This window comes from Bradysia coprophila, unplaced genomic scaffold, assembly GCF_014529535.1.
Source record: "Bradysia coprophila strain Holo2 unplaced genomic scaffold, BU_Bcop_v1 contig_193, whole genome shotgun sequence".
In the NCBI taxonomy this organism is placed as follows: Eukaryota; Metazoa; Arthropoda; class Insecta; order Diptera; family Sciaridae; genus Bradysia; species Bradysia coprophila.
In genome coordinates this window covers 347,944-368,566 of record NW_023503456.1, presented here as the reverse complement: position 1 = coordinate 368,566, position 20,623 = coordinate 347,944, and the positions used below count along the sequence as shown (strand labels likewise).

The window sequence follows — 20,623 nt, the reverse complement described above, 5'->3', positions numbered from 1 at the left end:
GTTGCAAAAATGGGCATTCGAACAATAGCAGGAAGTTAAACAGTAAATTGGATTTTGCATTTATTTTCCCATTATATGCTAATCACTCAGCAGTCTAGGGTGCAGGGCTCAATATACGTAAACGAAAGGTGAATTATTTCGATTGCTCGCCCGTTAAATTAAATGCTTTTTGGATGCAACAAACAGAGAAACGTTCGTTCGAAACCTACTTTTTATGGTCGGGTTAAATATTTCGACAAACAGCAACGAAAACAAAATCAGCATTTCATGACTCGACGATGTAATATCTCGAACAGCATATAGACAACTTGTACGGTAATTGGATTAGTCTTGTTCAATGACTTGGAATTTATTCTTCTTTCTTCTGATGGTTTCAAAATACGCAGGTGAAGAGTTGAATTTAATGCGGCCACTTTGTGGTTTTCGAAAATTCAACGTAAGAGGTGAAGAGAGATAAAAACCGTTTAAGATATTTGCCTAAGGCCAACACTATAACTAATTCAACGCATACACATTTCTGGCCATGAAAATACTTAGAAGAAATTGTTTACTCATTCACGGTTGGATTGATTTTCCATATTATGTTTTAACGAGAGGTAGAGTTAACTGGTATGGGATCGTTCACTAAGGTCCGAACAAGAATAATGAAAAAGACATGGGACCCGATGCATTTCTCGATTGGATAGTTATTTGTTAACCAAGGGAATAAAATAGGAAATTCCACAAAGAGCGAACGTTTGCAGCCAGAGCGAAGCGAGTAAGTAATAGTTGGGAGTACAAGATATAGTACAAAGAAGTCCGATACCCATCAGATCACGGCGCCAGCGATATTAGCCTTGTTAGAGAGGTATATATCAGTAGCTTTCGAATGGCATCTTTGGCGATATTCGTTACTGCAACTGAAAGCAGAATTTTCGGATGCTAAACCACTGACTTTGAACGGTCATAAAAGTCAACCAAGGAAGTCGAAGCATAGAGAGATGGGGCTTGCCACAGCAATTACCTTTCGATTTATACTAAATAAAATAAAACTCATGGTCTAACAAATGGGGATGATTTTCGTAGAGATTTTCGTGTTTTCGAAATATTTTTTGACTTTGGGCCCGTAACGGCGCCGTGGCATGAATGGCATCGGTCTTGTTCGTAAATTGTTGGTTTTATTTGAGAGATGGCTTTCGTAATTGCGCTATTCGCAATTTTAAAAATAAACACTTTCAGTCAATTTGACCATGCCCGACCTGACTAGGTGGGCAATAATGTCGAGGACGCAATTAGAGGGTTGTAGACGTATCAGGGTTCCGGGCGCACTGCAGCTACTATACGGACGTATTATATGGAGAAAATAGGATACGGGGCTCAGCAAACACTCCGACTGTTTTGATGCCGTTCTTGCCAATATCTCGAGTAAATTTTGACCGAATTTCATGATTTTTTTTTTGTTTGAAAAGTATTAAAAAATGTGAAGCGTCGGTACTATTTCTGGTCTCCTAACAAAATGGCTGCCAGTGGCCATATTGGATTTTAGTAAAAGTAAAATATCTTGAGAAAAATTGTACATAGAGAGTTTCTGTTAACAGAGAAATAATTTGTTATGTGTGTGGGGTGTTTCAGGCATTTCATATCTGGACATCTATTTATAACTATATTCACCTATATTGAGCTATATACAGGCATACAGAGCTCTTTTAAGCTATATAATAACATATTCATCTGTGAAATGTTTATTTACAGTGAAATATAGGTAAATATAGCGGTATATAGCTGTTTAAATAGGAATTTATGAAATTTGACTTCGTACGGCGCTGTCGATATTGCCTCCGGCAATTTCTTCGTACATGATAATAAGGAAAAGAGTGGATAATGTAAGTGATTTTAAAGGGCTTTTCAGTGGAGAAGAAAATGTATTAAGAGAAATGAAGAGTTTCACATTACAGGCTGTTGATACGAACAGATGTTTCGTACGGGTCGGTGTTATGTTATGTTTTATATTTAGTTTCTGGCTACAAACTTCACACACGAGTTGACAACTACTTCTTGCCTACTCTGAGCAAAAAAAATTCCAGCCTGTTACTTTATCGATGAGGAACGACAATTGCACAATGAACTTCTTCTACTTACCTCCATTGAAATCTATTTTTGAAACATTGCGATACTGATCCAATATTGCGCTCAATTGTTCGTTGAAGTTATGTTTTAATGTAAGTACACTTACAACAATTAAATACAAAATACGCGACACGTTTATTCCATTTATTATTCATGTAACTTCTCTCTGTGCCTCCATTCCGTTCCGTTCATCTGGCACCCATACACACAGCAACGAGGAACGAAATCGGTTTAAGTTATTAACAACTCAAGAAGTCACATAAACAGTATTTAGAGGAGGCTTAAATCATAAACACACATGTGGTCCTTTCATTGTGCATATACGTACCACCATGCTATACATTAAAACTATATACAATTTGTTGTTGTGCATGTGTGTTACAATATGCCTAGCATTCTGAAGTATGATAAACATACCGAACTCATTAATTAAATGATGCATTTTTTGGCTAAGGTTGTCACGGACAAAATTGGAAAATACATTCCAACGAATACGAGAGTTGCGGGAACAGAAATGTTCGCTTAAAAAGAAGGTAGAATCGCACCCACTCAGTTTAGAAAATACGTCCCATATAATTTTGAACTCCTCCCATTGCTTCCTATACGATTACTTACAGCAGTAAAAGTGATAATAGGTGGCGCTGCACTGACTCCAGAGGTAAAACGTCGAACCACCACACATCCAATACGTCAAAACTAAGTAATATATCATTGCACATATTGGCTGGGGGTCAGCACAGCGCCATATTATTATTTCTAAGCATATATTTGACAGGCGAGAAAGTATCGTGTATCTACCCTTTAGAGTTTGTTATCATTTGATAGTTCAAAGCACCTGTACCAGAAAATGGAAGGTAGACTTTCGGTTCGATTAAAAATGACTAATTGATCACTTTCCCGAAACTCATTTATTGCTCTGTCGCTATAATCCTATATAAGTGTTGGAGCAACTACAAATTTTTGTAAGATTATAATTTTACAACTAAATTTATAGAGCTGCGAGGACGTGCTATAATGATGGTGCTAACAGTATAAAAAAACATAAAAATGATTAAAGACTATAATGTAATGTGTACACAGCACCATATCCTCTTTTCTGGTAATAAGTTTTGTTTATGGGAAACTTTTGTTTATGTCTGGCTGTCTCTCTGTAAAAGTGTTGTAACTAATTAGATGAAATGCTTAGCAAAATAATGAATATATATTCTCGTTAATATTCAACGAGGTAGCATGTGTGTTATGTCGTGTATTTATCGTTGAAATTAATTTTTCGTTTAGAAATTTTCTTTTTAAATCTGCGAAGTTATTTGAAGGGAAATTTTATTCAAAATTTTGATGGGTCACGCGATATTTAATTTAACATGTCGTTACTTTCCATAATGATCGTCCGAACGATTTGCTTTTCCCTCGTGATAATTTCATATTTCACCTAAAAAAGTCCGCATCCTTTCAATTCTCCCATTCGTAATGATAGCCAACTTGCAATTCAACTTGCAGCCATTGGTACTATACTTAATAAAAGCATGATTCATACGTTCATGTGATACTCAATTTTACGCTACTGTACAACACGTTTCTAGTCAAACAACAATATTCTGTGTACGGCTATAAGCGCTAACGGTTTCAAGTCAATCCACACCCCAAACCATGAATCGAATACCTTTAATGAATTCATTTTACTTTTATATCTAGTTTACGTAAAGGTAATATTCTGTTGAAATTAGGTTACACCAGTGCTGGCAGTATAAACTGCGTTCGATCAAAACTGCACACATAATCGTTCTTCAAGCAAAAATGAATTGAAAATTATTCCAATAACATTATGGTCATAAAGTGCTTTTGCGTTCCTCGCTCCTAACGTCATATTGTTCTCTCGGTTATTCCCTTGACAGTAAGTCAGGGTCTTATGCCGGAAATTAGGGTTTGTTTGAAAGGTTGTATGATATGTAATGAAAAACGGAATTGTTTGTCCCAATATTTTGCTTGTAAACACGAGTAATTATCAACCAATTTTATTTTTTTAATCGACGCAGAATTGAATTCCTGAGGTTAAGTTCGAAGATGGGCTGTGTGGGATTAAGGATCTGGAAGTTATTCCAGAAAAACCGTATTTTCCACTGTTCGAAATTCAATCAATCGAAAAGATTACTTTGATGGAATTTGATTTTGTCTGTTGCAATTGCTAAACGTTTCCTATGCGCAGAATAAGCACCAGCTGAATATCACCAGCTGGTGTACAATCAAAAACACTTTGTATTGTAAACAATTCAAAGACAACCTACTACCTACACACAGTGCATTTCTAACGTTAACGCCATTTATGCGCGCACATAACACGTATGAATGAAGTAAACACACTGTGAAAAATGTGTTTTGATTGTTTATCATACAATAAGTGTATGTCAGTAGATCAGCTGGTGATATTCAGCTGGTGCTCATTCTGCACATAGGAAACTTTTAACAATTGTAGTTATATCCATCTATCACGCATGATAGTCAGCTATCACGGTGATAGTCAGGGACAGTCACGTGAAAGTCAGCGATGCTATCACGGGCAGACGAGTAGCACATCCCGGGTAAAAAAAAAAGTGGTCGTGAGACGTCTTTTCGATACAGCTTTTTTGTATGGAGGTGAGACGTCTCTTTTTTGACCTTTGAGACTGGTTTAGTTCTCATAATTCATCCGAAATTCATCATAATTCATCCGAAACTGTGGAGAAGTCTCGTTTTAAATATTTTTCAAAGATGTTTGAGACTTTATGAGATTGTCAGAGTAGTCTCGTTTTCAATATTTTTCGAGAATCTGGAAGACTGACAGAGAAGTCTCATTTGGAATAATTTTTTTGAACTTCGAGAGACTGACGAGTAGTCTCATTCAGACTTGTTTGACAGAGTAGTCTGCTTTTCGAGACGGTGTGAGACTGAATGAGTAGTCTCGTTTCGACCTTTCGAGACGGTATGAGACTGAATGAGTAGTCTCATTTCGACTTTTCGAGACGGTATGAGACTGAATGAGTAGTCTCATTTTAACTTTCGGAGACGGTATGAGACCGGATGAGTAGTCTCATTTCGACTTTTTGAGACGGTGTGAGACTGAACGAGTAGTCTCATTTAGACTTTTTGAGACGGTATGAGACTGGATGAGTAGTCTCATTTCGACTTTTTGAGACGGTATGAGACTGGATGAGTAGTCTCATTTCGACTTTTTGAGACGGTATGAGACTGAACGAGTAGTCTCATTTCGACTTTTTGAGATGGTATGAGACTGAACGAGTAGTCTTATTTCGACTTTTTGAGACGGTATGAGACTGGATGAGTAGTCTCATTTCCACTTTCTGAGACGGTATGAGACTAGATGAGCAGTCTCATTTCGACTTTTTGAGACGGTGGTCTGATGATAATTTAAAAAAAAAGACTGTTTGAGACGTCTCACATTTCGAGTTTTTTTTTAACTTTTTGAGTTTTTTTATTCTTTTTGAGAGGTCTCACATTTTGAGTTTTTTTTATTCTCTTTGAGACGTCTCACATTTTGAGTTTTTTTTATTCTCTCTGAGACGTCTCACATTTTGAGTTTTTTTTATTCTCTTTGAGACGTCTCACGTTTTGAGTTTTTTTAATTCTCTTTGAGACGTCTCACATTTTGAGTTTTTTTATTCTCTTTGAGACGTCTCACATTTTGAGTTTTTTTTATTCTCTCTGAGACGTCTCACATTTTGAGTTTTTTTTATTCTCTTTGAGACGTCTCACGTTTTGAGTTTTTTTAATTCTCTTTGAGACGTCTCACATTTTGAGTTTTTTTTATTCTCTTTGAGACGTCTCACATTTTGAGTTTTTTTATTCTTTTTGAGACGTCTCACATTTTGAGTATGTTAGACTGTTTTTGAGTCTCATATTCTCTGTCCCGTTTTTTGTCATTTGTTACTTCTCTGTTGAGTTTATAGATGGCCACAACTTTTCATTTCTCTTACAATTCACTAGATCCAATTTGTACAGAAGAAGTTGACTGAAATGATTGTAATAATGTTTAGTAATATTTTGATTTTTTTTACCTTTTTTTTATTTTGTGATGTATTTTGCGGTCACCCATCCAAGTACTAACCGCGACCAATGATGCTTAACTTTCGGATCGGACCACCAACGACGTTACGCTTGCTGCTAAATCTGATATATCTATTGGCAGTTTTATTTTTGAACCGTTGTTACAATTTCCGAGACTAAACGAGTGGTCTCTTTTCGAATAATTTTTCTTTGCACCTTCCGAGACTGACCGAGTAGTCTCGTTTCGAATATTTTCCGAGAATGTTTGACGATGAACGAGAAGTCTTTTCGGATTTTTTTTTGTTAGACGTGATGAGGCTGACCGAGTGGTCTCCGATTTAATACTTTTCGAGACTGAACGAGTGGTCTTTTTTCGAATAATTTTTCTTTGCACCTTCCGAGACTGATCGAGTAGTCTCGTTTCAAATATTTTCCGAGAATGTTTGAGGATGAACGAGACTGAACGAGTGGTCTCTTTGCTAACATTTACGGGTGTGCGAGACTGGAAGAGTGGTCTTATTTGGCAAAAATACTTTCTTAGACTTTTGAGAACGGAAAAGTGTTCTCATTTCGACAAAATATTTTCTTGGACTTTTGAGAACGGAAAAGTGTTCTCATTTCGACAAAATGTTTTCTTGGACTTTTGAGAACCAAAAAGTGGTCTCATTTGGCAAAAATATATTCTTAGACTTTTGAGAACGGAAAAGTGTTCTCATTTGGCAAAAATATTTTCTTGGACTTTTGAGAACGGAAAAGTGTTCTCATTTGGCAAAAATATTTTCTTGGACTTTTGAGAACGGAAAAGTGTTCTCATTTGGCAAAAATATTTTCTTGGACTTTTGAGAACGGAAAAGTGTTCTCATTTCGACAAAATGTTTTCTTGGACTTTTGAGAATGGAAAAGTGTTCTCATTTGGCAAAAATATTTTCTTGGACTTTTGAGAACGGAAAAGTGTTCTCATTTCGACAAAATGTTTTCTTGGACTTTTGAGAACCAAAAAGTGGTCTCATTTGGCAAAAATATTTTCTTAGACTTTTGAGAACGGAAAAGTGTTCTCATTTGGCAAAAATATTTTCTTGGACTTTTGAGAACGGAAAAGTGTTCTCATTTGGCAAAAATATTTTCTTGGACTTTTGAGAACGGAAAAGTGTTCTCATTTGGCAAAAATATTTTCTTGGACTTTTGAGAACGGAAAAGTGTTCTCATTTCGACAAAATGTTTTCTTGGACTTTTGAGAATGGAAAAGTGTTCTCATTTGGCAAAAATATTTTCTTGGACTTTTGAGAACGGAAAAGTGTTCTCATTTCGACAAAATGTTTTCTTGGACTTTTGAGAACCAAAAAGTGGTCTCATTTGGCAAAAATATTTTCTTAGACTTTTGAGAACGGAAAAGTGTTCTCATTTCGACAAAATGTTTTCTTGGACTTTTGAGAACCAAAAAGTGGTCTCATTTGGCAAAAATATTTTCTTAGACTTTTGAGAACGGAAAAGTGTTCTCATTTGGAAAAAATGTTTTCTTGGACTTTTGAGAACGGAAAAGTGTTCTCATTTGGCAAAAATATTTTCTTGGACTTTTGAGAACGGAAAAGTGTTCTCATTTCGACAAAATGTTTTCTTGGACTTTTGAGAACCAAAAAGTGGTCTCATTTGGCAAAAATATTTTCTTAGACTTTTGAGAACGGAAAAGTGTTCTCATTTGGCAAAAATATTTTCTTGGACTTTTGAGAACGGAAAAGTGTTCTCATTTCGACAAAATATTTTCTTGGACTTTTGAGAACGGAAAAGTGTTCTCATTTCGACAAAATGTTTTCTTGGATTTTTAAGAACCAAAAAGTGGTCTCATTTGGCAAAAATATTTTCTTAGACTTTTGAGAACGGAAAAGTGTTCTCAAAAGTCCAAGAAAACATTTTGTCGAAATGAGAACACTTTTCCGTTCTCAAAAGTCCAAGAAAATATTTTTTCCAAATGAGAACACTTTTCCGTTCTCAAAAGTCCAAGAAATTTTTTTGTCGAAATGAGAACACTTTTCCGTTCTCAAAAGTCTAAGAAAATATTTTTGCCAAATGATAACACTTTTCCGTTCTCAAAAGTCCAAGAAAACATTTTGTCGAAATGAGAACACTTTTCCGTTCTCAAAATTGAAAGAAAATATTTTCTCGAATTGAGAACTCTTTTCCGTTCTCAAAATTGGAAGAAAATATTTTCTCGAAATGAGAACACTTTTCCGTTCTCAAAATTCGAATAAAATATTTTCTCGAAATGAGACCACTTTTCCGTTCTCAAAATTGGAAGAAAATATTTTCTCGAAATGAGAACACTTTTCCGTTCTCAAAATTCGAATAAAATATTTTCTCGAAATGAGAACACTTTTCCGTTCTCAAAATTGGAAGAAAATATTTTCTCGAAATGAGAACACTTTTCCGTTCTCAAAATTCGAATAAAATATTTTCTCGAAATGAGAACACTTTTCCGTTCTCAAAATTCGAATAAAATATTTTCTCGAAATGAGAACACTTTTCCGTTCTCAAAAGTCCAAGAATTTTTTTTTTCGAAATGAGAACACTTTTCCGTTCTCAAAAGTCTAAGAAAATATTTTTGCCAAATGATAACACTTTTCCGTTCTCAAAAGTCCAAGAAAACATTTTGTCGAAATGAGAACACTTTTCCGTTCTCAAAATTGAAAGAAAATATTTTCTCGAAATGAGAACACTTTTCCGTTCTCAAAATTCGAATAAAATATTTTCTCGAAATGAGAACACTTTTCCGTTCTCAAAATTGGAAGAAAATATTTTCTCGAAATGAGAACACTTTTCCGTTCTCAAAATTCGAATAAAATATTTTCTCGAAATGAGAACACTTTACCGTTCTCAAAATTGGAAGAAAATATTTTCTCGAAATGAGAACACTTTTCCGTTCTCAAAATTCGAATAAAATATTTTCTCGAAATGAGAACACTTTTCCGTTCTCAAAATTCGAATAAAATATTTTCTCGAAATGAGAACACTTTTCCGTTCTCAAAATTGGAAGAAAATATTTTCTCGAAATGAGAACACTTTTCCGTTCTCAAAATTCGAATAAAATATTTTCTCGAAATGAGAACACTTTACCGTTCTCAAAATTGGAAGAAAATATTTTCTCGAAATGAGAACACTTTTCCGTTCTCAAAATTCGAATAAAATATTTTCTCGAAATGAGAACACTTTTCCGTTCTCAAAATTGGAAGAAAATATTTTCTCGAAATGAGAACACTTTTCCGTTCTCAAAATTCGAATAAAATATTTTCTCGAAATGAGAACACTTTACCGTTCTCAAAATTGGAAGAAAATATTTTCTCGAAATGAGAACACTTTTCCGTTCTCAAAATTCGAATAAAATATTTTCTCGAAATGAGAACACTTTTCCGTTCTCAAAATTTGAATATATTTTTTTTTTAAATGAGACTACTCGGTCAGTCTCGGAAAGTATTAAATCCGAGACCACTCGGACAGCCTCATCACGTCTAACAAATGAAAGTCTAAAAAGACTACTCATTCATCCTCAAACATTCTCGAAAAGTAGTCGAAACGAGACCACTCGGTCAGTCTCGGAAAGTGTAAGGAAAAATTATTCGAAAAGAGACCACTTGTCCAGTCTCGGAAAGTATTAAATCCGAGACCACTCGGACAGTCTCATCACGCCTAACAAATAAATGTCAAAAAAGACTACTCATTCATTCTCAAACATTCTCGAAAAGTAGTCGAAACGAGACCACTCAGCTTCTCTCGTTCATTCTTATTCATTTACATAAAATAAATTAAAATTGAGACTTCTCGCAAACTGAAAAAGTCAATGAGACCGAAATGAGACCCTTGAGACTACGTATTTTTCGGTCTCACTGAGACTGAAATTTTTACCCGGGATTTCACGCCATGACATAAAATATTTATAAAATTCTATGAAAAACCAATTTTTGAATCGTTATTCACATGTGTGGAATGACACTAAAAAACAATCAAACAGAAACCTTTAAAGCTCCCACGAGTGTGAAGTTCGTAATTTTCACGAGTCCCTATTTATGATTTATTGTTGATTAAAAATCTGGCAGCAAATTTACAAGAAAATAGAGAACAGAAAAAGTACTTTTCCAAAGAATTTGTACTCAAGCGATGGTTTTTATATCAGTTTCGGAAGTTTATCAACGGAAAATAAAATGAAATTGATTAAAAATATGTTGAAAAAATTGTCAGTCAAGTGACCTGACCCGCCCAAAAGGTGGGGCCTAGTGTGTGTTATGAGTATGTTTAACAACCATATAGAAAATGCATTTAAACAACAGGCAAAAGTGATAGCGGCAAAAACCGAAAATGAAAACCAACCATTAGAAAATGGGTTTTTTACGCTAACATGGAAAACTGGTTAAATTCTTGCGGAACGTGTGAGTGTGTGTTTGCGTGCAGAACTAATGTTTTGTTTGTAATTCGATAATTCGTGGTTTCTAATTGTTTTCAGATTAAGTAGACACACTGGAGAACATGTATGCAACGAAGAGAAGAAAAATATTAAGTGCGCGAAGTTATTGCCTTTCGCTGGGTAAAATTGTATTGTGTGTGTCGGGGAGACGTTTTGTTTTCAATTTCGGTGTTTTCAGAGCGGAAAAATAAGCGATTTAGTTTTGTGAGTCAGTGGATTAAATGGAAAATTGCATTTTGTGGTTATTCGATTAGTGCGCACAAGCGTCATGTTTCAGAGAATAACGTGTTGCATTGGGCATTATATTTCAATTTGTAGAAATTAATTTTTAAAATTTCTACAATTGACTGATGCATAGTTTTGAAAGCCGGTTTGCTCGAGAGCCCATCTAGTTACACTACCTGTACAGAGGAAATTTTTTGTTCTCGCGTTTGAGCATTATGATTCCTACCATTTAACAAGGCATGAAGCTACATGGTAAAACCTAGGCGTTTTTAACAGAGATTGCAAAACTATAAAATCAAACATTAACCTTGTATAGGAACCATAAAACCTCAAACTACGAACTTAAATCCAATTTTCCGATTTTTTTTAAATTGTTCGTCTGGTCGTGACTGATTGCATACAAGATCTCATCATCAATAAATATCTTAAAGCATACCTTACCTAAAACAAAGTCTTCTTCCTAAACCGTAGAAAATTTCGCCTTTTTCTTTTGCTAATCTGTGTCTCGTAATGCCTTTTACGGTGTCTTATTTACGTGCGTATCATTTAATGTTTGATTACATCACATTCCTAACTGTACTTTTCAAAGTCAATGTCTCCATGTTAGCTAAAAAAAAAAAACAAGCCACCAGCTGATTTAGTTCAGTGCCCAGTGTTCGAACAAAATGACCGGCGTAATATTGATGATCAGTCACACAATTTATAAACCAAATTAATGATTAGTTTCGCATGACATGACAGCATTTTTTTGTTGAGTTCATTTTCACATTTCGTTTATTATACGAGTAACGTGGAAGCTGCTACACACGAGAATCTCTTTAATCCGTTTTTTTTTTCGCCTCTGTATTGCAAACATGACTTTTAAGAACTTGAGTTATCGACCCGATCGACATAGTCTGATGACAATCTAATTTCATGTTTTACATTTAGCAAGACATTTGAGATTCTTTTGCGTTTTATTATTATTTCGTATGAGGTAGAATGACCCTACAGGGAATTTAATCTTATTATGATCAGAGAGATGCTAATATGATGACTGGGTCGTTATATTGATAGAGAGAATATGTCGAATGATTGCATGGTATTGAAGTCTCTCTCAAAAAACCAACTGTCATTCGACATATTCCATCTATCCGTCGAAATGATATCTCAGTCGCCATATTGGCAACTCTCTGATTATCATCGGTTTGTAAATGATAAACGATTCACACTGACTTGAAACGCGTCATTTATGGAACGTTTCTATCCCTCTCGCCCTGATGAATCTCGCATACAGTTGTCTCACTTGCTCTTATGACAATTCAGAATTGTTGAGTTCGATGTGCTTTTTTATCAAACATATCACCGTACCCAAAGATTGGAATGGATCTAGTGATCTAGTTTGGATGTTCAATCTTCAAAGAACAGAATTTGTTTGAATGACTGAGTAACAGGGCATCAGTTCAATAAAATGTAAATGGTCAAGCTGTCAGTACTTAAAAAAGGGGAAACTTTCTCACATGCAGTTGTGGTACAAGAAAAGTTTGCTCCATCATCTTGGCCTTCCCGACGATACTATAGAGTTGTAGGTAGTTATAGATCCATGTCAAATAGCGGTTTCTTCTCGCAAATACTTTCAAATAAGCTGTCAATTTCACAAAGCTAACCTCAAAAAGTGAAAGCTTTATTTAAATTTTTTGACATAATGGTTAGCTTTGTGAAAATAACAGCTTATTTGACGTCTCAAACGACATTGACAACGAACCATACCACTAATCCAAACAGTGCAAACGGCGAATTATTGAAAAGAATCGCTCAGGCGTGACGATTATTTGCATCTCTTTCTATTGTATCCATCACTGTCGCACGCGTGACATACTTTATCGAACGATCCCCCATCTGTTTGGTTGTATTTGTGAACCAAACCAACCGAAGAATTTAAGAGGAAAATCTGAGTAACAATTTGCCGTCTCTAAATCACTGTTAACGGTTTCTTCCTCACTCGAATTGTCTTTTATCTACAAAATCTTAAGCGAATATTTACAAAGTTATTGTCTTGAGTGCATGCATAACAATGTAATTACTGAATTAGAAAGCAATTTAATGTTTGCCAAGTACAACACTTCCTTTATTTCGGCTAACACGATAAGTATTATACCCAGTTTAAAGACGGTGTGCATTTGCAATTTAAGTGAAGCACCTGCTCTCTCGAGTGAGTCTGCTTTTAGTGCTTTAAACAAAATTACCATAACATTACTTTGGAGCTTGCGTTTTGCCTTATGCAACGGAAAATAAATCTCCAAAGAATCTCTCTCATCATCATATGCTGCAGTATAATACTCTAGCTTTATTACACGCTGTTATATATATGTTGTATCCCCCATATGCAAATTGGATGCAATATTGTATGTTTAAAGTAACTTGAACATTTTATTTAAACAAAACTCCAATTTTAAACCGTGAAGGGTCATGTTCGCCCCGTACGATGTAACGTAAAAACAGTACCCTTACGAATAGGATGCGATACGTATAAAGCGTCTTAGTGTTACCGGTAAAATAATTGTAATCAACCCATGAAAATCGTATGAGACACAAAAGCCAATAGTAGATTACATTGGATGCTGCGGAGGTAGTTCATTACATGAGGGATCAATTTTGTGATACGAGCCGAACTCACAAGTGTGGTTATAAGCAACAAGCTTTGGAAACGGTTATTTTGACAAGTGTAGAGTTTGCATATCCGAGCCGAAGGCGAGGTATGCAACTACACGAGTCAAAATAACCGTTTCCAAAGCGAGTTGCTTAAAACCACACGAGTGAGTTCGCGAGTTCGCAAAATTGATTCCGAGTGTAATGAACTACCAAGCAGCATCCAATGTATGCTGTTTTATTGCCTATCCACCCGGAATATTGTTGTTACGAGTACATTTTCCCACCCAAGGACCTGAGAGTTCAAAACCAAAAGTGTTCCTAGAACACTGTTCCAGGATACAACTGGCAGACTCTTGAATATCAAAAGATTATTCTAAATTAATGCACAATTTCACAACATTTATGTCGCGCTATTTCATTCACTGCCAGACTAATACTAAACATAAAAACTACCGATACAACAAAACCAACAAAAATATCTGTTGTTGCATTGAAACGTTTAAAAACGAATCTAGTCTGCTGATGAAATCGGCTCACACTTCTTCATTGTATTAATCCCGAAAGCATCACTGGCAACACTACTGTTTTGACAAACTACTTCGACTGTTTTGTTTTTGTGAAGTGCTAGATTCATATTTTGCGTAATATTTGTCGATTTTGGTGGTGTTTCAATAAATTTTGCTGTGAAGTGAAGTGAATACATGATAATAAAAGTAAAAGTGTTGATTGTTTTTGAAAATAAGTGAAAAATGCAAAAATTAAAATTGTTTGGCCATTGGTGTTCGTCGAAGTTGAAAAAATTGAAATTATGGCTAAAGACAAAATGGCCGTCACTTTTATTTTTGTGTTTTTTATTTCATTTTTTTTTGAAAGTTTTTAATGAATTTGCTTAGATTGGTGTGCACTTAATTCAAGTGACAAAGTTTGTGATATCAAAACTAAAATAACATCGCGAGTATTGTTTCGATTTCAGTGCTAAAGAATATTTCATGTGATACATTTTTACTGATAAGTAATGAAAATCTGCTGGTATGTAATGAAAATCTCCTGATATGTAATGAATTTTCATATGAATATTCCTTCACTTGTGATGTAATGAAAAAGTTCCCATATGTAACGACCGCTCTCCGCGGGTGGGAAATGTACGTGTAACAACAATATTCCGGGTGGATAGGCAATAAAAGCTTTTGTGGTGGCTCAACCACTGACGAGTATGCAAGGATAGTGATGAATTGGAATTTTATTTCGATTATGATTCGCTATACTTGTTCGTGTGCAAATTGATATAGTGTTCCTAGAGCATTGATGGACTATCATTCAGAGAAAGGACCACACTTAACGAATCGGAAAAGATCTAGCTAGCCGTTTAATCTTTTTGTGAATTTGCTATCTTCAGGCACATTAGTCCCAATAGCTTACCGTGCGGTGCTGAAATTAAGTTTTTTTTTTCGTTGTAACGATAATGCAATTAAAACTGAAAGCTTACATATAATTTTACGGAACCATGCATCTCGTTGCTGCAAATAAATAATTTGGAAAAACATGCAAACTTTTGCCATAAAATTAAATAATTTTCGTTTTCACTATGCAGCATATTATAACACACTTAAGTGTACAGAAGACTTCCATTCTTCGGTTTCCGTTTCTACGTTTAATTAAAATACTGACGCAGGGATACAATATGGAAAAAGTTAAAATATTAGTTTGCTGGGAACCGTTTTGCTGTTCTGGCAACAAAATTGAAATTTCTCTAATTAGTTGAGTTATTTCCGGATGATTCGAATTAGATTATAATGTTGTCCGTTCAATCGAGTATACGTCAGACAAAATTCAAATTGTTCATGATTGAAACCGAAATTATGGCGAGCGTAAATTGAATGTTGAAACTTTCTACTGTATTTACTTAAAATTGACCCATACGATTTTGTCTGGCTATCCTGTATTATGATTCATCAACCGTTACCACGACAACAATTTCTAACTAAAGTTATAACTTCAAATTGAGCTCGTGATTAAATTTGCGTGTAATTTGCGCTAGAAGGATTACCACACGTCGTAAAGAAAATCACATTGTTGCGAAAGTATTAGAGGCAAATGAAGAATGCAATTGACAAATTCAATCTTCGTTGGGATAGTCTATGTGTTATCATTTCTCTGATAGACATACCATTACAATAACACGAGTTATCCGAACAGTCGGAGCGTTTACTGCGACTGAGCCCCGTACGAACCCGTATATATATTGCGTACGTGACCCTAGTGTGTCTGTCGTCGCCCTACTTTGACCGTAAGCCAATTGTAGTCGTAAAAGTAGTTAAGGTAAAACTATTATGAAATGTGTGCAACTTAGAAAGTACGCCTAGCGCAAATACGAAGCCCGTACGACGTTCATTTCAAATGAAACAAAAATTAGGAAAAACGGATGAAATTTAGTCGAGTTATATGCAAAATACACTTAGGGCCGAGTAGCCTTTCACTTCTAGGGCCCTAGCTCACGGTCTACTTACCCGATTTGAATAAACCTTTCCTGGATCAGTCTCGACAATACATATCGTTTGCCGTTCTATTTAAATTTCCATCGTTTATTTTGCTGTAGATATCCCCAAAAGACCTTAAAATACTTAGGCGACCCTAACTCACGAAGGGCCGACCCGAATATGCCCATCTTCGAACTTAGCCTCACTATTTCAACTACCTTTCAGGAAAAAAAAATTTATAATCGGATTTGATTTACTCAAGATATCGACGTGACGGACAGACAGACAAAATTTTTATTGCGGATTCGTCATCTATGAACATAGGCAAACACTTTGCCCTTACCGTCTGCTTCGAATTCCATCAATTACACACGACACCGTAATCCTATAAGCCCCTTTGTTCTTCGTACGGAGCTAAAAATCATTTTTCATTTGTCTCCACAATATACCTTCATTGGCAAACCATTTTGGATTTTCTCAGATGTGAGACAGAGCCCTCTTAAAATGCTCAAAAGGTCGGAGAGCAAATGTTTCTCGTATCGGGTGATGTTACAATATGACATAGGTTTTAAACCTTTGCCTTGGCCTATGAGTGACTGATACGCAAACAGGCTATTATTCGGTCTATTAGTCATTTCGTAATAGTAAACCAGCGACTGCGAGGCAATATTATTCCCTTGAAACGACAATTAATACTTTTCTGTTAAACAAAATATCTGTAGATGTAAAGCCGTTCGATTCGAACATCGCACAGCCAGCGGTACAAATTAACCAGTCATTTATCGATGAATATTCAATTAAGATTTTTTTTCTTTTCAATTTAATTGAATACAAAATGCAAATGACGAGACCAAGCCGAAAGATTATGATTTTAAAATGAAACACAAAATGTGTGTGTATATACGAGGTGTTGTATATTTTTGGTTGAAACCATGTCGTACGTTGTTGTTGTTGTTGTGGCTATCGATTTCAATTTAAGATGTGTGTCATAATCATCAATGAAGTGACACAAAATAAACTATTTGTCGTTCGGAAAATGAAAGGTTTTTAGTCCGAGATTTTTTGTTACAGTTACAGTTTGTCGCAGCTAATTCAAGTTAAAATGTTAACGTTTCGTTGAAATTTTGACATGCTCATTTGCGTCTGAAACAATTATTTTACAGTCCGTTTCAACATAAATATGGTCGAAAGGTAGCGAAATGCCTTCGCTCTATTTTCGATTTATTAAATTCGTCATTCATTAGGCCGTCCTCCAAGTTTACCCATATCACATTCGTGTCAAATATAGGAAATAAACAAAGGGATCGAAAGCTGTTCAATGGTCCCCAGTCGTATTCTTAATTAGTTTTTGAAAATCATTAAATTTACGTAAATTATTGATGCGATGTTTGATGTGTTTGATTTTATAACCGACCTCACATCAAATTGTTATCAGCCCATCCTACATCTTTCTCACGTATGCTGCGATATCACAATGACGCGAAGTTATTCAAATGTCTGATGACACTCTGTGAATTGTTGAAAATTTTGTTATGATCAGCAGAGTAGGTCTATAATGGGCTAGTAGTAATTTCGCGCCGTATGGGCGCGAAATTACACTATTAAAGTAGGAATCTCGCGTCACGCGAAATTCCTACTTTATTAGTGTAATTTCGCGCCCATTAGGAATTTCTTGCTGGTAGGAATCTCGCAACGTCTCAGTTGCGATGCAGGCATCCTAACATTTTGTAAAGGGAAAATCCACTTTTTCTGAGTAAGGATACCGGTATACTTGATGCAAAATATGTGTATCGCAGTTGGGATACCGGTATCCTCAAGGGTATCCTAACGTTTTGTAAAAGGAAAATCCACACTTTCTATGTCGGGATACCGGTATCCTTTATACAAAATACGTGTATCTTGGTTGGGATACCGGTATCCTAACGTTTTGTAAAAGGAAAATCCACACTTTCTAAGGATACCGGTATCCCTGATACAAAGCTGTAGGGTGTTAGAATAAAATTCGCATCTCCAAAATTTATGTGCCTGATACTCAACTGAATCTACCGCCAATTTATCGCCAGGTACTCGTAAAAATTCTCTTGATCAAGTTAGCCATTGAAAAATGTATGGGCGCGAAATTCCACTATAATATGTGTAATCTCGCGCGGCGCGAAATTACTCGTTACCCTATAATGGTGTATACACATTCCTGTTACAGTTTCATGTTATATCAATCGATGAGATCGGTTTACTGGTAACTAACCCTATCGTATAAATTCACAATAGTAACTGAATGTATGGTCTACACGGTCTACATGCAGTTTTGTCCAAGATTATTTCAGCTGTCAAAACGTCATCCATAGAGGCATAACCAAGAAATTATTGTGAACGAAATGTTCGTAAAAGCGTTGATGGTATCAATGCTTCATACTTTGGTGGGCAGGCCATTTTATTACTTGACTGAAGCAACTGCAAAAGTCGTTGAAAAATTCGTAAATGTTTTTTGCAACTACTTCGAAAGCTGTTGAGACACAAATTCAATTTTATTAGGACGGCTAATTCATTAATAAGTTCTCATCCTCAACCTACATAATTAAGGCATAATATGTCAAGAACAACTTGATAGATTAAGAGCACACAATTATGATCAAATTCTCATGAGGGACTTCCCTGTAAAATTAGGTTTGTAACGAGAGACGAATATTTCGTTTACAAAGCGTAGAAAAATGTAGTAGTGGTAGTTATTTCTATGATTTTAGGAGGATTCTTTTCTATTCCGTTTTTGCAGTGTTTTCATGATCCGGCTGACATGGGGTTTTGTGTATAGCCCCTCGGTAACACTACTAAAGACGGAAAATACCCTTCAGGTGTGTTCACACCAGTGCATTTTTCCTTATTTTCCTAACTTCTCTCACATTTTTCCAAATTTTCCGCAAACTATTTTTTATTTGAGGAAAGTCCTGCACAATATGGGAAACATTTTACCAAAAAAACCCCTGGTGTATGTTGCAGCCACTTGACTGGGACCTTTTCCAACCAAAACTTTGTTTTTCTTTCTCGTCTCAGACAATAATCTGGCATTGATTGTGCTACAAAGCGTGACTTTATGGTTATGACTGGTAAGCATCTTAGCCTTTGAACAGTCTCGCAAATCAGTTTAGCTTCACTTGAATTTTAGCTGCCTAGGCACATTATTTACCCAGACCAGTACTAGGTAAACCAAGGTTGTTTATGGGGAGGTTGCGCCTGCCGAATCGCAAAAAAAACTTGGATACTATCAGTAACTCGAATTGTAATTTCAGTTCAAAAATACTATTTCTCATCAGGCCATGGCGACAGTGGTACTCGAGCTCTATCGAACACCATACCGATTTGCTCACAAAAAAGTCTAGCGAATCTTAGTTGAATTATAATTTCAACTGATCACCAAACGTCCTAACTCGTGGCCAGTTCTATGGTAAAGCTACCACAAAGCAAACAAGTCTTTGCGCATACGTATCTCTAGACAACTGAAAGTTTTTTCAAACCTTCATAAGTCCCACAACATACATATGCGACTTCGGTTTTCATTCTTCTCGATAGAAAACGCAGCAAGCATAATTGTCGATCCATTCAACGCAAAATTGCTCGTGTGTTTTCTGCCTATAAACCTTGGGTTAAACAAGTGATTTTAGCGGAAGAAATTCCTTTCGTATACGACGAAACGATGGTGACGATTTTGCTAAAAAAAACTCGACTTCTGTAGAGCCGTGACACATTTATCGAAGCATTATAGCGAACATATTTCCACCATAGAAACAATCATTGTAAAACATTCCGTAGAACGATATATTATAATCCAATAGCCACACAATCGCTAAATTACAATAGGCAAAAATGATCATCAAAGAGGTGACTATCATGTGATTAAATCATCAATTAGGTATATTATGAACGAAGCGAAACAAAACAACAACAAAAACTCGATACAAGTTTCTAGAAAATTACGTGTTTCGACTTCAGAGATGTTCAAATGTTCTAAGAATAGCTCCGAAGGTCAATTACGTCCGAGATGAGGTACCTATCCATTCTAATTATTTTTTGTCCTTCTAATCAATCCGCATTTATCGCTGTATTTGGTCGTTTTTTTACGTTAACTTGCTGTAAAATATTAATTTAAAATAGAAAAGACTGATGAAACCGGTGTCATCTTTATTTTTACTATAAAATACGTTAATTGACGAGGTTCTCTGTATAATTAATAATAATTTAATATTTGTAAAAAGAAAAGATTGCTATTCGCCTCGTCCGACGAATAACACACGATGACGTACAATGTCAACAAATATGTGTAATGAGAAAGAAGCATGTTCGTTCATCCATCTACCTGTTTCAAAGATTTCATTTTGATAAAAACATTTCTAGTGGGATGCGTGCCTAATATGCGCTGAGGTTAATGATTCGTATCAATAAGGAAATTCTTTGCCTAAACAGGAAAATTTTCGAAGAATAAGATTGGTAATTACGATTACTTCACTAAGCTAGTGTGGTTAAGACTTCTTGAAAGCAATAACTCGTCGATTGATACGATGCACATTTTGAGTAACGACCTAACGACTATAGCTTCGAAGTTCGAAAGTAGCAACACCTCGTAATTAGAAATGGGATATTATATTCGACCGATAAATTAATTCAAAACTACCGATAAAAAATAATAAATGACCGAAGCAGTTAA

General features: G+C 35.5%; 1 protein-coding gene across 1 annotated transcript in view; it reads left to right on the top strand.

The window, feature by feature from the left end:
* Positions 1-20,623, top strand: part of LOC119075262 — a 109,836-nt gene that overhangs the window by 23,778 nt on the left and 65,435 nt on the right. The gene's annotated exons all lie outside the window — the stretch shown is intronic.